Source organism: Rhinoderma darwinii, chromosome 1 (genome assembly GCF_050947455.1).
Source record: "Rhinoderma darwinii isolate aRhiDar2 chromosome 1, aRhiDar2.hap1, whole genome shotgun sequence".
Taxonomy (NCBI): domain Eukaryota; kingdom Metazoa; phylum Chordata; class Amphibia; order Anura; family Rhinodermatidae; genus Rhinoderma; species Rhinoderma darwinii.
In genome coordinates this window covers 129,392,942-129,409,718 of record NC_134687.1, presented here as the reverse complement: position 1 = coordinate 129,409,718, position 16,777 = coordinate 129,392,942, and positions in this window count along the sequence as shown.

The window sequence follows — 16,777 nt, the reverse complement described above, 5'->3', positions numbered from 1 at the left end:
GAAATAAGAAAAAGGCACAAGAAATTTTCTTCTGGTCTTCTGGGTTGTCAGGTAGTGCACTTCTGCTATATCAAATTTTTATTGAATTAAGATAAAAGTATAAACTAACATAAAAAAGGATGGCTCTCAAGCACAATAAAATTGAAGTAAAAAACACATCTATTGAGGGTTTTTGGCACCACTACTGCCACATGTGAAAAATAATTTATAAATTCCTGCCAACAGTGAATTTCTTCTACCATTATCTTCTACAAACTCCTCCATGCATATTATTACGTTAAAGCGACTTTCCAGGTTCCCCTTTACTAAGCTTAGTTCATGTACCTCAGTAATTACCTGAGAATCTTCTGTTTCTCACTGGTGGTTTTGTAATCTGTACTTTAAATTCATTCTGTCCTTCCTGTAATAGAAATCCGTTCTCCCTGCATTGGTTTTCTGTTGAGGTTGTGATTGGCTGGTGTGTAAAAACACAAGTCTATCTGAAGAGGAAGAGCTGCAGGAGGTGAATTTCAGACTTCCTTAAAGAGGCTCTGTCACCACATTATAAGTGCCGTACCTCCTACATAAGGAGATCGGCGCTATAATGTAGGTGACAGCAGTGCTTTTTATTTAAAAAAACGATCTATTTGTACCACTTTATTTACGCGGTAAATGACAGGTTACAACGAGATCACACTTCCTCTGCTGTAACTACCATAGAAACAGTAACGAAGTGCAGAGATTGTGAATAGACATCCCGTGGAATGTCTATTCACTGTCTAAACACTTCAGTATTGTTAATGTGTTCGTATAAGACAGCACATAAGGATCTAGCAGGATCCCTATGCGCTGAGTAAATGAATGGAGAGGAGTGCATGATGCTGATTGGTCAGCGTCATACACTCCCTGTACAACGCCCACTTGGTCTAAAGTAAAAATACGCCCACTTGGGCATTAAGCAACTCATTAGCATAAATCTAAAAACACTAATAAAGTGGTAAAAATAGATCGTTTATTTAAATAAAAAGCACTGCTGTCACCTACATTATAGCGCCCATCTCCTTATGTAGGAGACAGGGCACTTATAATGTGGCGACAGAGCCTCTTTAAGGCACAGAGGCTAAGCTGTCACAGACAATCGCTCTGCCTTAATGAAGCTGAGATAAAAAATATCTGTGACCTCTAGGTACCGACTTGCATAGAATTTTTAAATTCCTGAATGGGCATTCGCTTCAACCTCATTTTATTTTACCTGGGAGAGTGTTGACAAAAATGAGAAATCCCATTTATTTTTTTTAATAGCATTAGTTGAAGGTTCTCGTACAGGACCCCAATACACAAACAGAAGCTTTTAGAAAGGATTTTATTGTAGGGCAACTTTACCACACATGGGAACATGCTGAGCACAATTACAATGCTAGTATGAATTTACAACTGCAAGAAACATGTAATAATCAGAGCACATATGAAAACTTAACAGGGTAGTATAATACTTCAGCTGTAGGAACAATATGCAAACAGAGAAGGCAGGTTTTCTTGCAATCTTCTTTATCTACATACCAGCCTAGTAACATTAGAATTATTTCATTTTAAATATAATAATGTTACATCAACTCAACATATTGACTATCTGTATACTATATTGTACAACAGCATCTGAACTTGATTTAACAGGAAAGGCAGTGTCTGGAAGTCCCCAGAGTTAAGTACTAGGTTGGGGGAGTATTGTATCCACTGTGTAGATATACACTTCATCCCATTCTGAATCCATAAGCATTAAATGAGGTTGGTCCCTCCTTTTACACTGGGAAGTCTTTCTACAACATTTTTGGAGTGCGTCTGTAAAAAGGTTTGATAATTTATCTAGAAGAGCATTTGTAAGGTCAGACACTGATGTTGAATGAGAGGGCCTGGCTCGTAATCTCCATTCTAGTTCATCCCAAAGGTGTTCGAAGGGGTTGAGGTCAGGGCTCTGTGTGGGCCAGTCAAGTTCTTCCACGCCAAACTCATCCAACCATCTCTTTATGGATCTTGCTTTGTGCCGTGGGACGCAGTCATACTGGAACAGAAAGGGGCCTCCCCCCAAACCATTCTCACAAAGTTGGAAGCATACAATTGTCCAAAATGTCTTGGCATGTTGAAAAGTTAAGATTTATCTTCACTGAAATGAAGGGGCCTAGGCCAACCCGTGAAAAACAACCTCATAGCATTATCCCTCCTCCACCAAACTTTACAGTCAGTGCAGTCAGGCATTTGCCAAACCCAGACTGGTCGCTCAAACTGCTGGATGGAGAAGGATGGCCAAGTAGACTCCTGACGTGAACCTGGTACTGAGTGCAGTAGATCAAATAAATGAATACCAGAGACCTATCCCACTGACGCAGGCGTTTTATATGTCAGTGGAAGAGGTCTCTTCTCAATCTAAACAGGAGCAAGTACAGTGTGTTAGCCATTTGTAGAAACAAGAATTGAAGCCGCCCAAGGCTCCCTGGGGACTCATGGCCGCCCAAAGTACATTGCAATTTTGCCGTGAATCGCGACAAACACCACTACAAATCTGCATTGTGTATGCCCTGCAAAAGGACCTGCAGACATAAGGTCAGATATGTTTGCAGTTCTTGTTACTGTTGAGAGACCTGCAGGTCACATGACCGCAGGTCCTAGTACAGTAGCAAGACTATGGAGAAGACTGAGCTGCTAGGTAAGTATAAGGGGGATGGATTAGTTTAAGGGGTCTGGTGTCTATATTTAGGAAGTCTGATCTGGGGTCTGTATTAGCTTAAGGGGTGTGGGGTTAGTATTTAGGTGGTCTGGGCTGGGGGTCTGTGTTTAGGGGGTCGGGTCTGTATTTGGGGGGGTCTCTATTAGTTTAAGGGGTCTTTATTTACAAGGTCTGGTCTGGAGTCTGTTTTAGTTTAGGTGGTATATATTTAGGAGTCTGTATTTAGGGGGTCTGTATTAGTTCAGAGGGTCAGGTCTGAGGTCTGTATTTAGGGAGTCTGGTCTAGGGTCTATTTATTTAGTGTGCTTGTCCTGGGGTCTGTATTTGTATAGGGGGGTCTAGACTGGAGACTGCAATAGTTTGCAGTACTTCAACGCTGCTCCTATTCAAGTGAATAGGAGCAGACTTGCAGTTTGGAGCATTCTGCTTCCGGTGCTGAACACCGCATAACATCCGGTGCTGAACACCGCATAACATCCGGTGCCCGGAGGCAGCCAGAACAGCTGATCGGTGCAGGGATAGGGTTTGAGAACCCCACAGATTACGTACTAATGGCCTATGCTGTAGGTAGGTAGGTCATCTGTATGAAAAACTTGCATGGCATGTGGCGTCATTCTTGCATGATTTAGCGCGGTTGCATAGTTCTTGCATCCGATCCTGGGCCTCATTGGCGTGCTTAAGGCATTTAGTATTTGAAGCAGCAAGTCCATGGCTGCAGTGGCGTTTTATGCTTGGTAGCCAGACGGGCTAGCAAACTTTAGCCTGGATGCAAGGACACAGCACCATGAATAGCGGCCCATACTTAACCCGTTTACCCCCACCTGCCGTATAGAGGTGGATGGGGTAACTGGTCTTTAAATCCAGCCACCTTTAAGAGAGTTATGTTTTCATGTCTAGATTAGAAAAAGGAGAATTTGTCCTTTTACTTCATTCCTAGTCTGTTACCTCGGTTTCCTATACAGCCCGCTTACTTTGTATTATTTACTATGAATACATACTCCAGTCCTTCATATACAACAAGAGAAACATGCAATCCTTGCAGATACTTATAATCTGGTGACAAAGCCTCTTTAAGTGCCCTATCTTCTACATAATCTGATTGGCGCAGTAATGTAGATAACAGTGGTTTTTATTTTGAAAAACAATCATTTTTGACCAAGTTATGAGCAATTTTAGATTTATGCTAATTAGTTTCTTAATGGTAAAAAGTAAAAACACGCCCAGTTGTCCATTAAGAAACAAATTAGCATAAATCTAAAATTGCTCATAACTTGGTCAAAAATTATAGTTTTTCAAAATAAAAACCACTGTTATCTACATTACAGTGCCAATCAGTTTATGTAGGAGATAGGGTACTTATAATCTGGTGACAGAGCCTCTTTAAATATATAAAAATACTTTACTTATAACAAAGTGACAAAGCAATATATATTACATCAAGATACAATACATTACATAGAGAACACAACCACACACAGCCACCTCCTTTTCCTACCTCACTGGGTACTTTGCACTTATGGCCAGTAATGTGTATGTATATATAATATATATCCAGGTCCCAACCCTAGATGGTCTCCTGGAACGACACTTATAACTAAAACCACATCCAGCCAATGAGCATTAGTACATGTACATATAGAGACTCGCGCATAAATAGCATAGTTTTTTTTTTTTTTATAGATGAATAAATTATATATAAGCGATTCCTAGAATACTATATGTACACATATAAAGTCTACTGTAATTATATTATACATATATTTATATACATAAACAGAAAGCACACATAAAATATAACTTAGCCTGTTCCTGATGCAAGTGCTGTTTATCCAGGGGTGGCAGGAAAAGAGCGAAAGGGAGCCCCAGAGCTTCACATGGTCGAAATGTTCCTAGGTCTGAGTTGACTCTGCCCACTCCATTGATCCCCGCCTTAAGACCACTCATAGACCCTCCCATGTGTATCTGTACAGTATATGTAAATCTATTCCCAATATGCCCAGCCACCTCCACATCCAGTTTACAATGGCTCCTTCCTGTACGGAGGACCATTGTAATGCTAATAAGGCAGTAGTTGAGAATCTATGACCAAATGGACTCTGGGCTTACTGACACCTCAATGGGTAAACATCACATTATATACTGATATTATTCAATCTCCATTGACCAGGTATATTTTATGTGGTCATAGGACAGAGTGTCTGGATGGGAACAATATTCTGCTTGAACAGGATTGCACATACATGTGCAATCTCTGATACAGTGCTGGAATGATGAACAAAAGAGGTTGTCTGATGCCAGAAAATCTACCTACTTGTATAGCAACTTTAAAATGAAAACACTAACATATTTTCTCTTACAAAACTGCACAGATGTCCAAATTTCCATGCCCTGACGTGGTCCCGGAAGCGGAGCTTCTCCCCTTAGGTGTGAAGTGTTGACACGGGCTCAGGATGCAGGTAGCTTGCCCCCCCCCCCACCCTCTGTGTGTCCGTGACTTGATGAACTTGGCTTACCTAATAAACAAAGGCAGGCAGCCAGCCCCTTCTCTGTGACGGCTGGAAGACAACACATAATGAGAGGCGGAGGGACGCTTGCAGACTAGACAGGGGCAGTAGTACTATCTCCCTCCCCCCCCCCTTGACTGTCAGCAAGGAGCTCTCCTCTTCAGTGTGAGCCATCTTTATTACAGTTGGCTACTGTCTTCCAGCCGTGACAGAAAAACGGGCTGGCTTATCTAACAAACTGAGCCAGGCAGCCAGTCCCTTCATCACGTTGCCGACACACAGAGAAGGGGGGCTACTGTGTCGGCACGTCACAGATAAGAGGAGCTCCACTTCTGGGACACGACAGGGCATAGAAATCTGAACATCTGTGCAGTTTTGATAATGAAAGTATATTGGAGTGTCTGAATTTTACATTTGCTAAACAATTAAGAAAATGTTCTGGCGTCTGACAACCCCTTTAAACAATGCAACCGTAAAAATCCTAAATTATCTCGACAGAATATAGAGACACATATGGTCACCACATAATATAAGCAGACAAACGCACACTCCAGGGGCGTAACTGGGAAAGACTAGGCCCCATAGAAAACTTGACTGGGTCACCCCCCTTGGTGCCACACGCAGACCCACCTTATATATATATATAGTGCCCCCAGTAGATTGTGCCATACAACACCCCTGTAGACAGTGTCACACCTCACTTGTATGGCATATTCGACAGGGGGGCTGTATGGCGCTATTTACAACTCCCCCTGTATATAGTGCCACTAGGCCCCACCTCCCTTGTATGTAGTGCCACACAGGCCGCCCCCCCCTTAGTAGATAGCGCCACACACCAGTTAGTGCCACACAGCCACCCCTTGTATATAGTGCCACCCTGCTCCCCCCCCCTTGCATATAGTGCCACACAGCCCCCCACAAAAAAATATATATTGTACTTTTCTTGTGACGGATGGAGCGCTGCACAGGCTCCGGTCGGGACACATGCGCAGACCAGTGTGATGCAGTGACGTCATCATGCTGGCCTGCGCAGGGAGTCTTCCCATCACCTTATCGGCTGCAGGCCTAAAGATGCCTGCAGCCTCAGGGCCGATTCTAGCTTTTCTTCTGCCTGAGGTGAAAATTTAAATGGCAACACCCAGATTTTGATTGACATCTCCCTGGCTGTTCTACATCACTACCAGCCTCCTCAAACTCTTGCGGATGCGCCGTTGCCGTGTACTCCCCTCGCATGCATGGTGCAGTGATGAAGACGGGCAGAGTACACCTCGCTGCACAGTGAGTGCCCAAGTAGTACAAGGCAGTGGCACATCCGAGAAAGTTGTATCAGCTAGGGGGTTGTCAATCAAACATGGAAAGCTGGGTTTTGAGGCAGGACTATGTGACTTCAGGATAGCGGTACCGCCCCATGACCCTTTAATGAGTAATTAGCATATACTGTACGTGGTTTTAAAAAAGTTTATTTTATAGATTTTGTTGCATCTGAAAAAAAAACATTTTGGAAATATTGTCAGGTCATGTATTACTGCATGGTGGCGGTTCAAGGGGTTAAAACTACCAGATTCCCATTAAATATACAATAAAGTTAAAACAGTTCCATCTGCCCTGCAATTTTGTTATTATAAATATATCCTATATAATTACAGCTCCAGAACCAAGCTCATACATATATACAGCACCAGAACCACTGGCGTAGCTATAGGGGTCGCTGGGGTCGCAATTGCGACCGGGCCCCCGAAGCCAGGGGGGCCCACAGCCCCCCGCACAACATCAATAAAAAGTTACTATAGTAACTCGGGCCGCGAGCCCCTGTTACTATAGTAACAGACTGTACTTACCTTCCTGGTTCTGGATCGCAGCGGAGGTCCTGACGTCAAGCGCTGTGCTCAGCGCATGACGTCACAGCGCTATGCGCCGCGCACAGCTTCGAGACAACAGAACTACCGCCGCGGCTGAAGAGGAAGGTAAGATTAGCCCTGACTGGCGGGCTCTGACTCCCGGGACCCGCCAATCAGCTGTTTTGAAGGGGCCGCAGCACTCGTACGAGAGCTGCTCCCCTTCATTCCGGTCACACTGTGAGTCGGTGTCGGCGATTCACAGTGTGAGCGAGTAGTGAAATGAAGGGGAAGCAGCTCTCGTACGAGTGCTGCGGCCCCTTCAAAACAGCTGATTTGCAGGTCCCGGGAGACACATCAGCTATTGATGGCCTATCCTGTGGATAGGTCATCAATGTTTAGGGACTGCACAACCCCTAAGCCTACGATGTAGCAGGCTTAGGGGGCCCATGAGACAGGATCACAGATTGTGTGATGCTGTCTGCTGGGCCCTGTATCTAAGACAACCTAACCAAAACCTCACACCAAGAAATGGCGTATACTGGGGTCCCTTATAGCATATAGACCTGGAAACGAACCAAATGAGACATAACACTTAGAAAAATAATGTACTCAATAATAAAAGTACAAAAAAATCTTTATTAAATATAATGACAAATAATGGAAAGAGAGATATGATACAACATACACGGAGAATAGTACAACAGGGTCAGATGTAATAGACCATGACCGACAGAATCAACCGTCCACTAATGACCTAGAACACGCTCAAATACTAATAAACAATTAATAAGCCCAGGGGTGTGTGGTGGTAAGTCCCACACATGGCATAGTGCTATCAGCTGAAAATAACAATATACAACAGTAAAAACATAGCCTACACAATATCTAATAATAAGGTATACATATAATGATGTGTACAGAACCTGCACAATATATAGTAATACGTAGAAGGTGCAGCTGAAGACGTGTATAGATAGTATAACGGCTCAAATAGCCAAGAAAGGTATAGCTGCCACGGCTAGACAGAATAGCACAATAGTGTGGAGGCTAGAAAACGGCTGAAAAAACACATGCACATACCCTGAGACATGGTGGAGAGCGTGGAGGGTCAGAAGAAATGGATGGGTGAACAACCGCCTCGACGCACGTTTAGCCCGATAGACTGGCTTCGTCAGGAGGCTAAATTTAATAACACTAAAAAGGGTTTATATAAAGATAAAATTAGTTAGACTCACCTATGATGAATGCAAATCGGCGCTCAGCACACACGCACGGTGACGCGCACATCACGGGACGCGCCGCGCGTCAGATGGAAAAGCGCCGCATGATGAAACATCACCATGACGACGATAGACGCTGAGCGGCACTCCCGGATGCGAGCCCCACTACGCATGCGCAGCCGAGCGTCTGTGTAAACACCACAGGGGAGGCAACGATGATAACACGACAGGACAAAAGTAATAGCGATTACAGAGTGGGGGATTACTATGAAGATAGAGAAGATCAAAAGAATATAATAATGAAAGATGGAAAATAATAACTAAAAAATAATAATAACGGGTAAAAGAAAATATTATAGAAATAAAGACATATAAAAGGAAGTGAACAAAGTGCACAAGTGAATAAAAGAGAAACGTGCACAATACTGATGAAAGTTGAAGGTGATAAATGATAAATAAATATATGTATATAAATACAAAATATCTAGAACAGGTAATATAGAGCACAATATATAATAATAAATAAGATACATAACACAGAATGTGTATACATAAATATATATAAATAAATACATAATAACGTGAACAAGTGACAACAGACACACTATATAATAATAAATATATATAATGCAAAAATGTGTATAAAGTGAATAAATATACATATATATATATAAATACATCATGTGAACAAATGATATAAAGTGCAATAAATATTAATAGATAATAAATATAATCCATCCAATTATATACAGAAAATAATAAACAATATAAAGTCCAATAAAAAATAGTAAATAAAATCTATACGCATTCTGTATTACGTATAAGTATGTACATATAAATTTTTTAGTAAATATACAGAATACTGCAGCAATAGGCATACACAAAAATAGAGACAACGTTATACAGTATAATCTAAATATACATATATTAAACTCCATATAGCAGCACTCAACATATATATACAAAAAATACATATATTAACAACAATAATACATCAAAAATATATGCAATACAGAAGTATATATATATATCTTCTCCACTTCTAATTTTCAATTACGACCATGCAAGATCTTCGCTGATATGTAGAAGAGTAGACCCACTCGCTGAACAGGATAAACTGTAACATAAAAAATAAATGTAAAACACAAGAAGAAAACCCTAGAGAAAATAAAATTCACGCATGGTTAAAAAGTTACAAGAAAGGCCTGAAACTGGTGGCTTCGTTTAAGCCAGATGGGGCCACAGTATTGAGTAACGTAATCCATTTCATTTCTTTTCTCAATAGTGCCAAGCGCACATCCCCACCTCTGCATCCCAGGGAGATTTTATCAATACCACGTACCTCAAAACCCTTTGGATTACAGGAGTGGAACTCACGGAAATGTCGCGCAACAGGCTGGAGTTTGTCCACATCCAAAGCATTAAAAGCCGACTTGATTTTACTGACATGTTCCAATACCCGCACCTTCAATTGCCTGGTGGTCATAACGACATAAATAAGACCACAGGGCAAGTGGCAAAATACACCACAGCCACGGTATTGCACGTAATGTGGTAGACAATTTTATAATCTTTCCCTCTATTTCAGCTGTGAAAATTGAAGGTGCGTGGAACATATTTACAAGCAGAACAATTACCGCAATTATACGAACCCCAGGGAGGACCCCTACTCCCAAATGGATTAGGGGGAGCACTGGGGATATAGTGACTAGCTGTCAAGAGGTCCTTCAGATTTTTAGAACGCCTCCAGGTAATGGAGGGATAGTTAGGTCAAACCCCTGCCAAGTCACGATCAGTGAGAAGAACCCGCCAATGTTTTTGCAGGATATCACGAATTTCAGTCCAATGAGGATTGAAAGTAGTGATAAATCTGACATTCTGATCTATTTTATGCTTCTTGGGCCTACTCACCAGAAGTCCATCACGAGTCAAATTTTTAGCTCTGAGATAACCTCTCTTTATGACCCTCTGACTATACCCACGACTCTTAAATCTTGCCGTCAGATCCAATGCTTGGCGCTCAAAGTTGCTGTCACTGGAGCAGATACGCTTTGCCCTCAGAAACTGGCCCACAGGTATAGATGTTGTAACCTTCGGATAATGGGCAGACGTAGCATGGAGGAGGGCATTTGTGGAAGTGTTTTTCCTGAAAATATCGGTAGAAATAGAACCGCTATCATCTCTGCAAATACAGATGTCCAGAAAATCAACACGAGTTTGACTATACTGCCACGTAAGTTTAATATTAATATCGTTCCTATTCAGGGAGCCGAGAAAAGATTCCAAACTAGACGTGGAGCCCTGCCAGATAAATAGAATATCGTCTATATACCTCGACCACAGGAGCACTGAATCATGACCCGGAGTCTGTTGCACAGTCTCCCACTCCCACAGCCCCAGGAACAAGTTAGCATATGAAGGCGCACAAGTAGCCCCCATTGCTGTACCCTGGAGCTGTAGGAAGAGACGGTCCTTGAATACAAAAAAATTCTGTGTTAGTGCAAAATCAAGGAGACATAAAATAAACTTTATAAGATCCGGGTCATGATTAGTCATCTGTAGAAAATGTCTAGATGCTCGGATCCCGTGGTTGTGGCATATAGACATATACAGGGACTCCACGTCACATGTAACCAAGAGCATGTCATCCTCAAGATGCAACCCATCAAGACGTTGTAGCATATCTGTAGTATCCCTAATATATGACGGCAGGGTTTCCACGCATTTCTGTAGATAAAAATCCACAAATCTACAAATGTTCTCACATAAGCCTCCAATCCCTGATACTATTGGACGACCGGGGGGGAAAGTCACATTTTTATGCACTTTAGGCAATAAATAGAACGTGGGCTTAATGGGGAAATCCACAGAAAGACCCTCCCTCAATTTAGAGTTGATAATATTTGCATCCACACCCCGTTGTAATAAACTATCAAGTTCTCCTTTAAAAACTAGCGTGGGGTCTGATGGTAACCTGCGGTAGCAATGGCTCATATCAAGTTGGCGAAATACAACATTGCCCCCCTTATCGGCTGGTTTAATAATCACATCCCTGAGTTTTCTAAGTTCTAAGATAGCCTGCCTTTCCTTATAGTTAAGATTACATGATGTGCCAGAGTCGGAGATAGATATCAAATCTTTGTTAACTAGTTCAAAGAAAATGTCCACTGAGGGGCACAGTGCGAAGGGGGGGAAATGTTGAGAACGACAGCACAGATGCATGGGAAGTCTGGGGTCAGTGTTGACCTCCTGTTCCTCTAGTAATCTCTGCCGGGGAACACATAGGGACACTATGATCCCTTCTACCAAAGTGCTTCTTGAAAAGTAATTTTCTAGAAAAGAGAGCCAAATCTTTAATGGTAGTGAAAAGGTCGAATTTACCCGTGGGGGAAAAGGACAGGCCCTTTTGCAAAACATTGATTTGAGAGGAAGACAGAGTATAGGGAGAAAGGTTAATTACCTTCAGAGCCTCCTGTTTCTCTTGTCCCTGTTGAACACCCCTCTGGTCTTTCTTTTGACTGCCGGTGTTCTGGAGTTGAACAGAGGGTCTCCATCTCCCGCGGCCTGAGGTTTGTCTAAAAAAACCGCCACATTCTTCTTCAGATACAAGAGAAGTGGAGGAGACAGAACAGGACAGAGACCGAGCTCTATCCCTTTTAATATGCCAATGGTATATTTTGTTTGACTGAAAATCACTTATATCACGCTGAAATTTTATGGTTTTAAGATCTTGTATTTCTCTCTCCCACTTTGTCAATTCCTCCTCCAATGCTTTATCAAAAATACCAAGCTCCTCTGTACTAAGGGATTGATGAATCTTATCCTTGAGGGAATCAATTTCCTTTTCCAAAGAATCAAGGGTTCTGCGATCTGCCCCAATGAGCAGCTCGATGAGTGTGCGTGAACACTTAGTAAGGGAATACTCCCATTTAGCAACGAACGAGGAATCTTCCGCGAGGTATAATATCTTTCTGTAGATAATTTTCTAAGGCTGCCTTGTTCCACCAAACCTTAGTACGTTTTTTAAGAAGATCACGTATTTTGAGTTTCAGGCCCTTAATGTTACTACTTTCTGTAGTCACTGCTGAATTCTCTCCGAATATGGTACCAAGTTGTGTGATCCAATCCTTATCTCTTTTCCTGAAATCCATATATCCTGAGGTGTTTTCTGTAAACACAGACAAGAATAGTCAAGACAACCTAACCAAAAACCTCACACCAAGAAATGGCGTATACTGGGGTCCCTTACAGCATATAGACCTAGAAACGAACCAAATGGGACATAACCCTTAGAAAAATAATGTACTCAATAATAAAAGTACAAAAAAATCTTTATTAAATATAATGACAAATGACAAATAATGGAAAGAGAGATATGATACAACATACACGGAGAATAGTACAACAGGGTCAGATGTAATAGACCATGACCGACCGAATCAACCGTCCACTAATGACCTAGAACACGCTCAAATACTAGTAAACAATTAATAAGCCCAGGGGTGTGTGGTGGTAAGTCCCACACATGGCATAGTGCTATCAGCTGAAAATAACAATATACAACAGTAAAAACATAGCCTACACAATATCTAATAATAAGGTATACATATAATGATGCGTACAGAACCTGCACAATATATAGTAATACGTAGAAGGTGCAGCTGAAGACGTGTATAGATAGTATAACGGCTCAAATAGCCAAGAAAGGTATAGCTGCCACGGCTAGACAGAATAGCACAATAGTGTGGAGGCTAGAAAACGGCTGAAAAAACACATGCACATACCCTGAGACATGGTGGAGGGTCAGAAGAAATGGATGGGTGAACAAGCGCCTCGACGCGCGTTTCGCCCGATAGACCGGCTTCGTCAGGAGGCTAAATTTAATAACACTCAAAGGGTTTATATAAAGATAAAATTAGTTAGACTCACCTGTGATGAATGCAAATCGGCGCTCAGCACACACGCACGGTGACGCGCACATCACGGGACGCGACGCGCGTCAGATGAAAAAGCGCCGCATGATGAAACATCACCATGACGACGATAGACGCTGAGCGGCACTCCCGGATGCGAGCCCCACTATGCATGCGCAGCCGAGCGTCTGTGTAAACACCACAGGGGAGGCAACGATGATAACACGACATAACAAAAGTAATAGCGATTACAGAGTGGGGGATTACTATGAAGATAGAGAAGATCAAAAGAATATAATAATGAAAGATGGAAAATAATATAAAGTCCAATAAAAAATAGTAAATAAAATACGTAATACAGAATGCGTATAGATAAGTATGTACATATAAATTTTTTAGTAAATATACAGAATACTGCAGCATACGAACTGGGGTTCGTATAATTGCGGTAATTGTTCTGCTTGTAAATATGTTCCACGCACCTTCAATTTTCACAGCTCAAATAGAGGGAAAGATTATAAAATTGTCTACCACATTACGTGCAATACCGTGGCTGTGGTGTATTTTGCCACTTGCCCGTGTGGTCTTATTTATGTCGGTATGACCACCAGGCAATTGAAGGTGCGGGTATTGGAACATGTCAGTAAAATCAAGTCGGCTTTTAATGCTTTGGATGTGGACAAACTCCAGCCTGTTGCGCGACATTTCCGTGAGTTCCACTCCTGTAATCCAAAGGGTTTTGAGGTACGTGGTATTGATAAAATCTCCCTGGGATGCAGAGGTGGGGATGTGCGCTTGGCACTATTGAGAAAAGAAATGAAATGGATTACGTTACTCAATACTGTGGCCCCATCTGGCTTAAACGAAGCCACCAGTTTCAGGCCTTTCTTGTAACTTTTTAACCATGCGTGAATTTTATTTTCTCTAGGGTTTTCTTCTTGTGTTTTACATTTATTTTTTATGTTACAGTTTATCCTGTTCAGCGAGTGGGTCTACTCTTCTACATATCAGCGAAGATCTTGCATGGTCGTAATTGAAAATTAGAAGTGGAGAAGATATATATATACACTTCTGTATTGCATATATTTTTGATGTATTATTGTTGTTAATATATGTATTTTTTGTATATATATGTTGAGTGCTGCTATATGGAGTTTAATATATGTATATTTAGATTATACTGTATAACGTTATGTCTCTATTTTTGTGTATGCCTATTGCTGCAGTATTCTGTATATTTACTAAAAAATTTATACTTATCTATACGCATTCTGTATTACATATTTTATTTACTATTTTTTATTGGACTTTATATTATTTGTTTTTATTATTTTCTGTATATAATTGGATGGATTATATTTATTATCTATTAATATTCATTGCACTTTATATCATTTGTTCACATGATGTATTTATATATATATGTATATTTATTCACTTTATACACATTTTTGCATTATATATATTTATTATTATATAGTGCGTCTGTTGTCACTTGTTCACGTTATTATGTATTTATTTATTTATATATATTTATGTATACACATTCTGTGTTATGTATCTTATTTATTATTATATATTGTGCTCTATATTACCTGTTCTAGATATTTTGTATTTATATACATATATTTATTTATCATTTATCACCTTCAACTTTCATCAGTATTGTGCACGTTTCTCTTTTATTCACTTGTGCACTTTGTTCACTTCCTTTTATATGTCTTTATTTCTATAATATTTTCTTTTACCCGTTATTATTATTTTTTAGTTATTATTTTCCATCTTTCATTATTATATTCTTTTGATCTTCTCTATCTTCATAGTAATCCCCCACTCTGTAATCACTATTACTTTTGTCCTGTCGTGTTATCATCGTTGCCTCCCCTGTGGTGTTTACACAGACGCTCGGCTGCGCATGCGTAGTGGGGCTCGCATTCGGGAGTGCCGCTCAGCGTCTATCGTCGCCATGGTGATGTTTCATCATGCGGCGCTTTTCCATCTGACGCGCGGCGCGTCCCGTGATGTGCGCGTCACCGTGCGTGTGTGCTGAGCGCCGATTTGCATTCATCACAGGTGAGTCTAACTAATTTTATCTTTATATAAACCCTTTGAGTGTTATTAAATTTAGCCTCTTGACGAAGCCGGTCTATCGGGCGAAACGCACGTCGAGGCGCTTGTTCACCCATCCATTTCTTCTGACCCTCCACTATGTCTCAGGGTATGTGCATGTGTTTTTTCAGCCGTTTTCTAGCCTCCACACTATTGTGCTATTCTGTCTAGCCGTGGCAGCTATACCTTTCTTGGCTATTTGAGCCGTTATACTATCTATACACGTCTTCAGCTGCACCTTCTACGTATTACTATATATTGTGCAGGTTCTGTACGCATCATTATATGTATACCTTATTATTAGATATTGTGTAGGCTATGTTTTTACTGTTGTATATTGTTATTTTCAGCTGATAGCACTATGCCATGTGTGGGACTTAAGATTTTTTTGTACTTTTATTATTGGGCCCTGCATCTAAGCCAATCACATGGTAGGCTTAGATACATGGCCCATGCGTGATCCTGTCTGCTGGGCCCTGTATATAAGCCTACCACACTGTAGGTTTAGATACAGGGCCCCAGCACACAGAAATCTTATACTGGATAAGATTACTGTCTGCTGGACCCTGTATCTAAGCCTACGTTGTGGTAGGCTTAGATACAGGGTCCCACAGACAGTATCACACATGGGCCCTGTATCTAAGCCTAACACATGTGTTACTAATCGTTTTTCTTGTGTGTTTTCTTACAGGTTCGGTCGTTGGACTACGGCGGATTCCAGGACTACTTCGATGACGGCTTTTTTTTTTATTATCAATAAAATGGTTAATGAGGGTTGTGTGGTTTTTTTTTTATTTCAATAAAATATTTTTTCTATGTCTTTGTGTTTTTTTTTTTAAACTATATTACTACCGCCTTAGTAATGGCCGCCGGCTAATTGACAGCATCCATTGCTAAGGCGGGGCTTAGTGTTAGCCGGTGCAGAGGCGAACACTAACCCCCTTTATTACCCCGGTACCCACCGCCACCAGGGGTGCTGGGAAGAGCCGGGTACCATCCAGTACCTGACCATCTGTAGTGATGGTCGGACACTGGGGCGGCCGCAGGCCGGTATTATCAGGAGGGGAAAGGCCAGATACAGTGGCCCTTCCCACCGTGGTAATGCTAGGCTGCTGCTGCTTTATTGTATCTGGCTGGTTATGAAAAATGGGGGGGACCCCACATCATTTAAAAAAAAAAAAAAAAAAAAAAAATAATTGGAAAGAACGATGTGGGGTCCCCCCCAATTTTCATGACCAGCCAGATACAACACAGCAGCAGCAGGCAGCATTACCAGGGTGGGAAGGGCCACTGTTTTTGGCCTTCCCCAGCCTAATGCTACCAGCCTGCGGCCACCCCGGTGCCTGCCCGTCACTACAGATGGACGGGTACTGGTTCGTACCCGGCTCTTCCCAGCACCCCTGGTGGCGGTGGGTACCGGAGTAATAATGGGGGTTAGTGTTTGACTCTGCACCTGCTAACATTAAGCCCCGCCTTAGTAATGGAGGTTGTC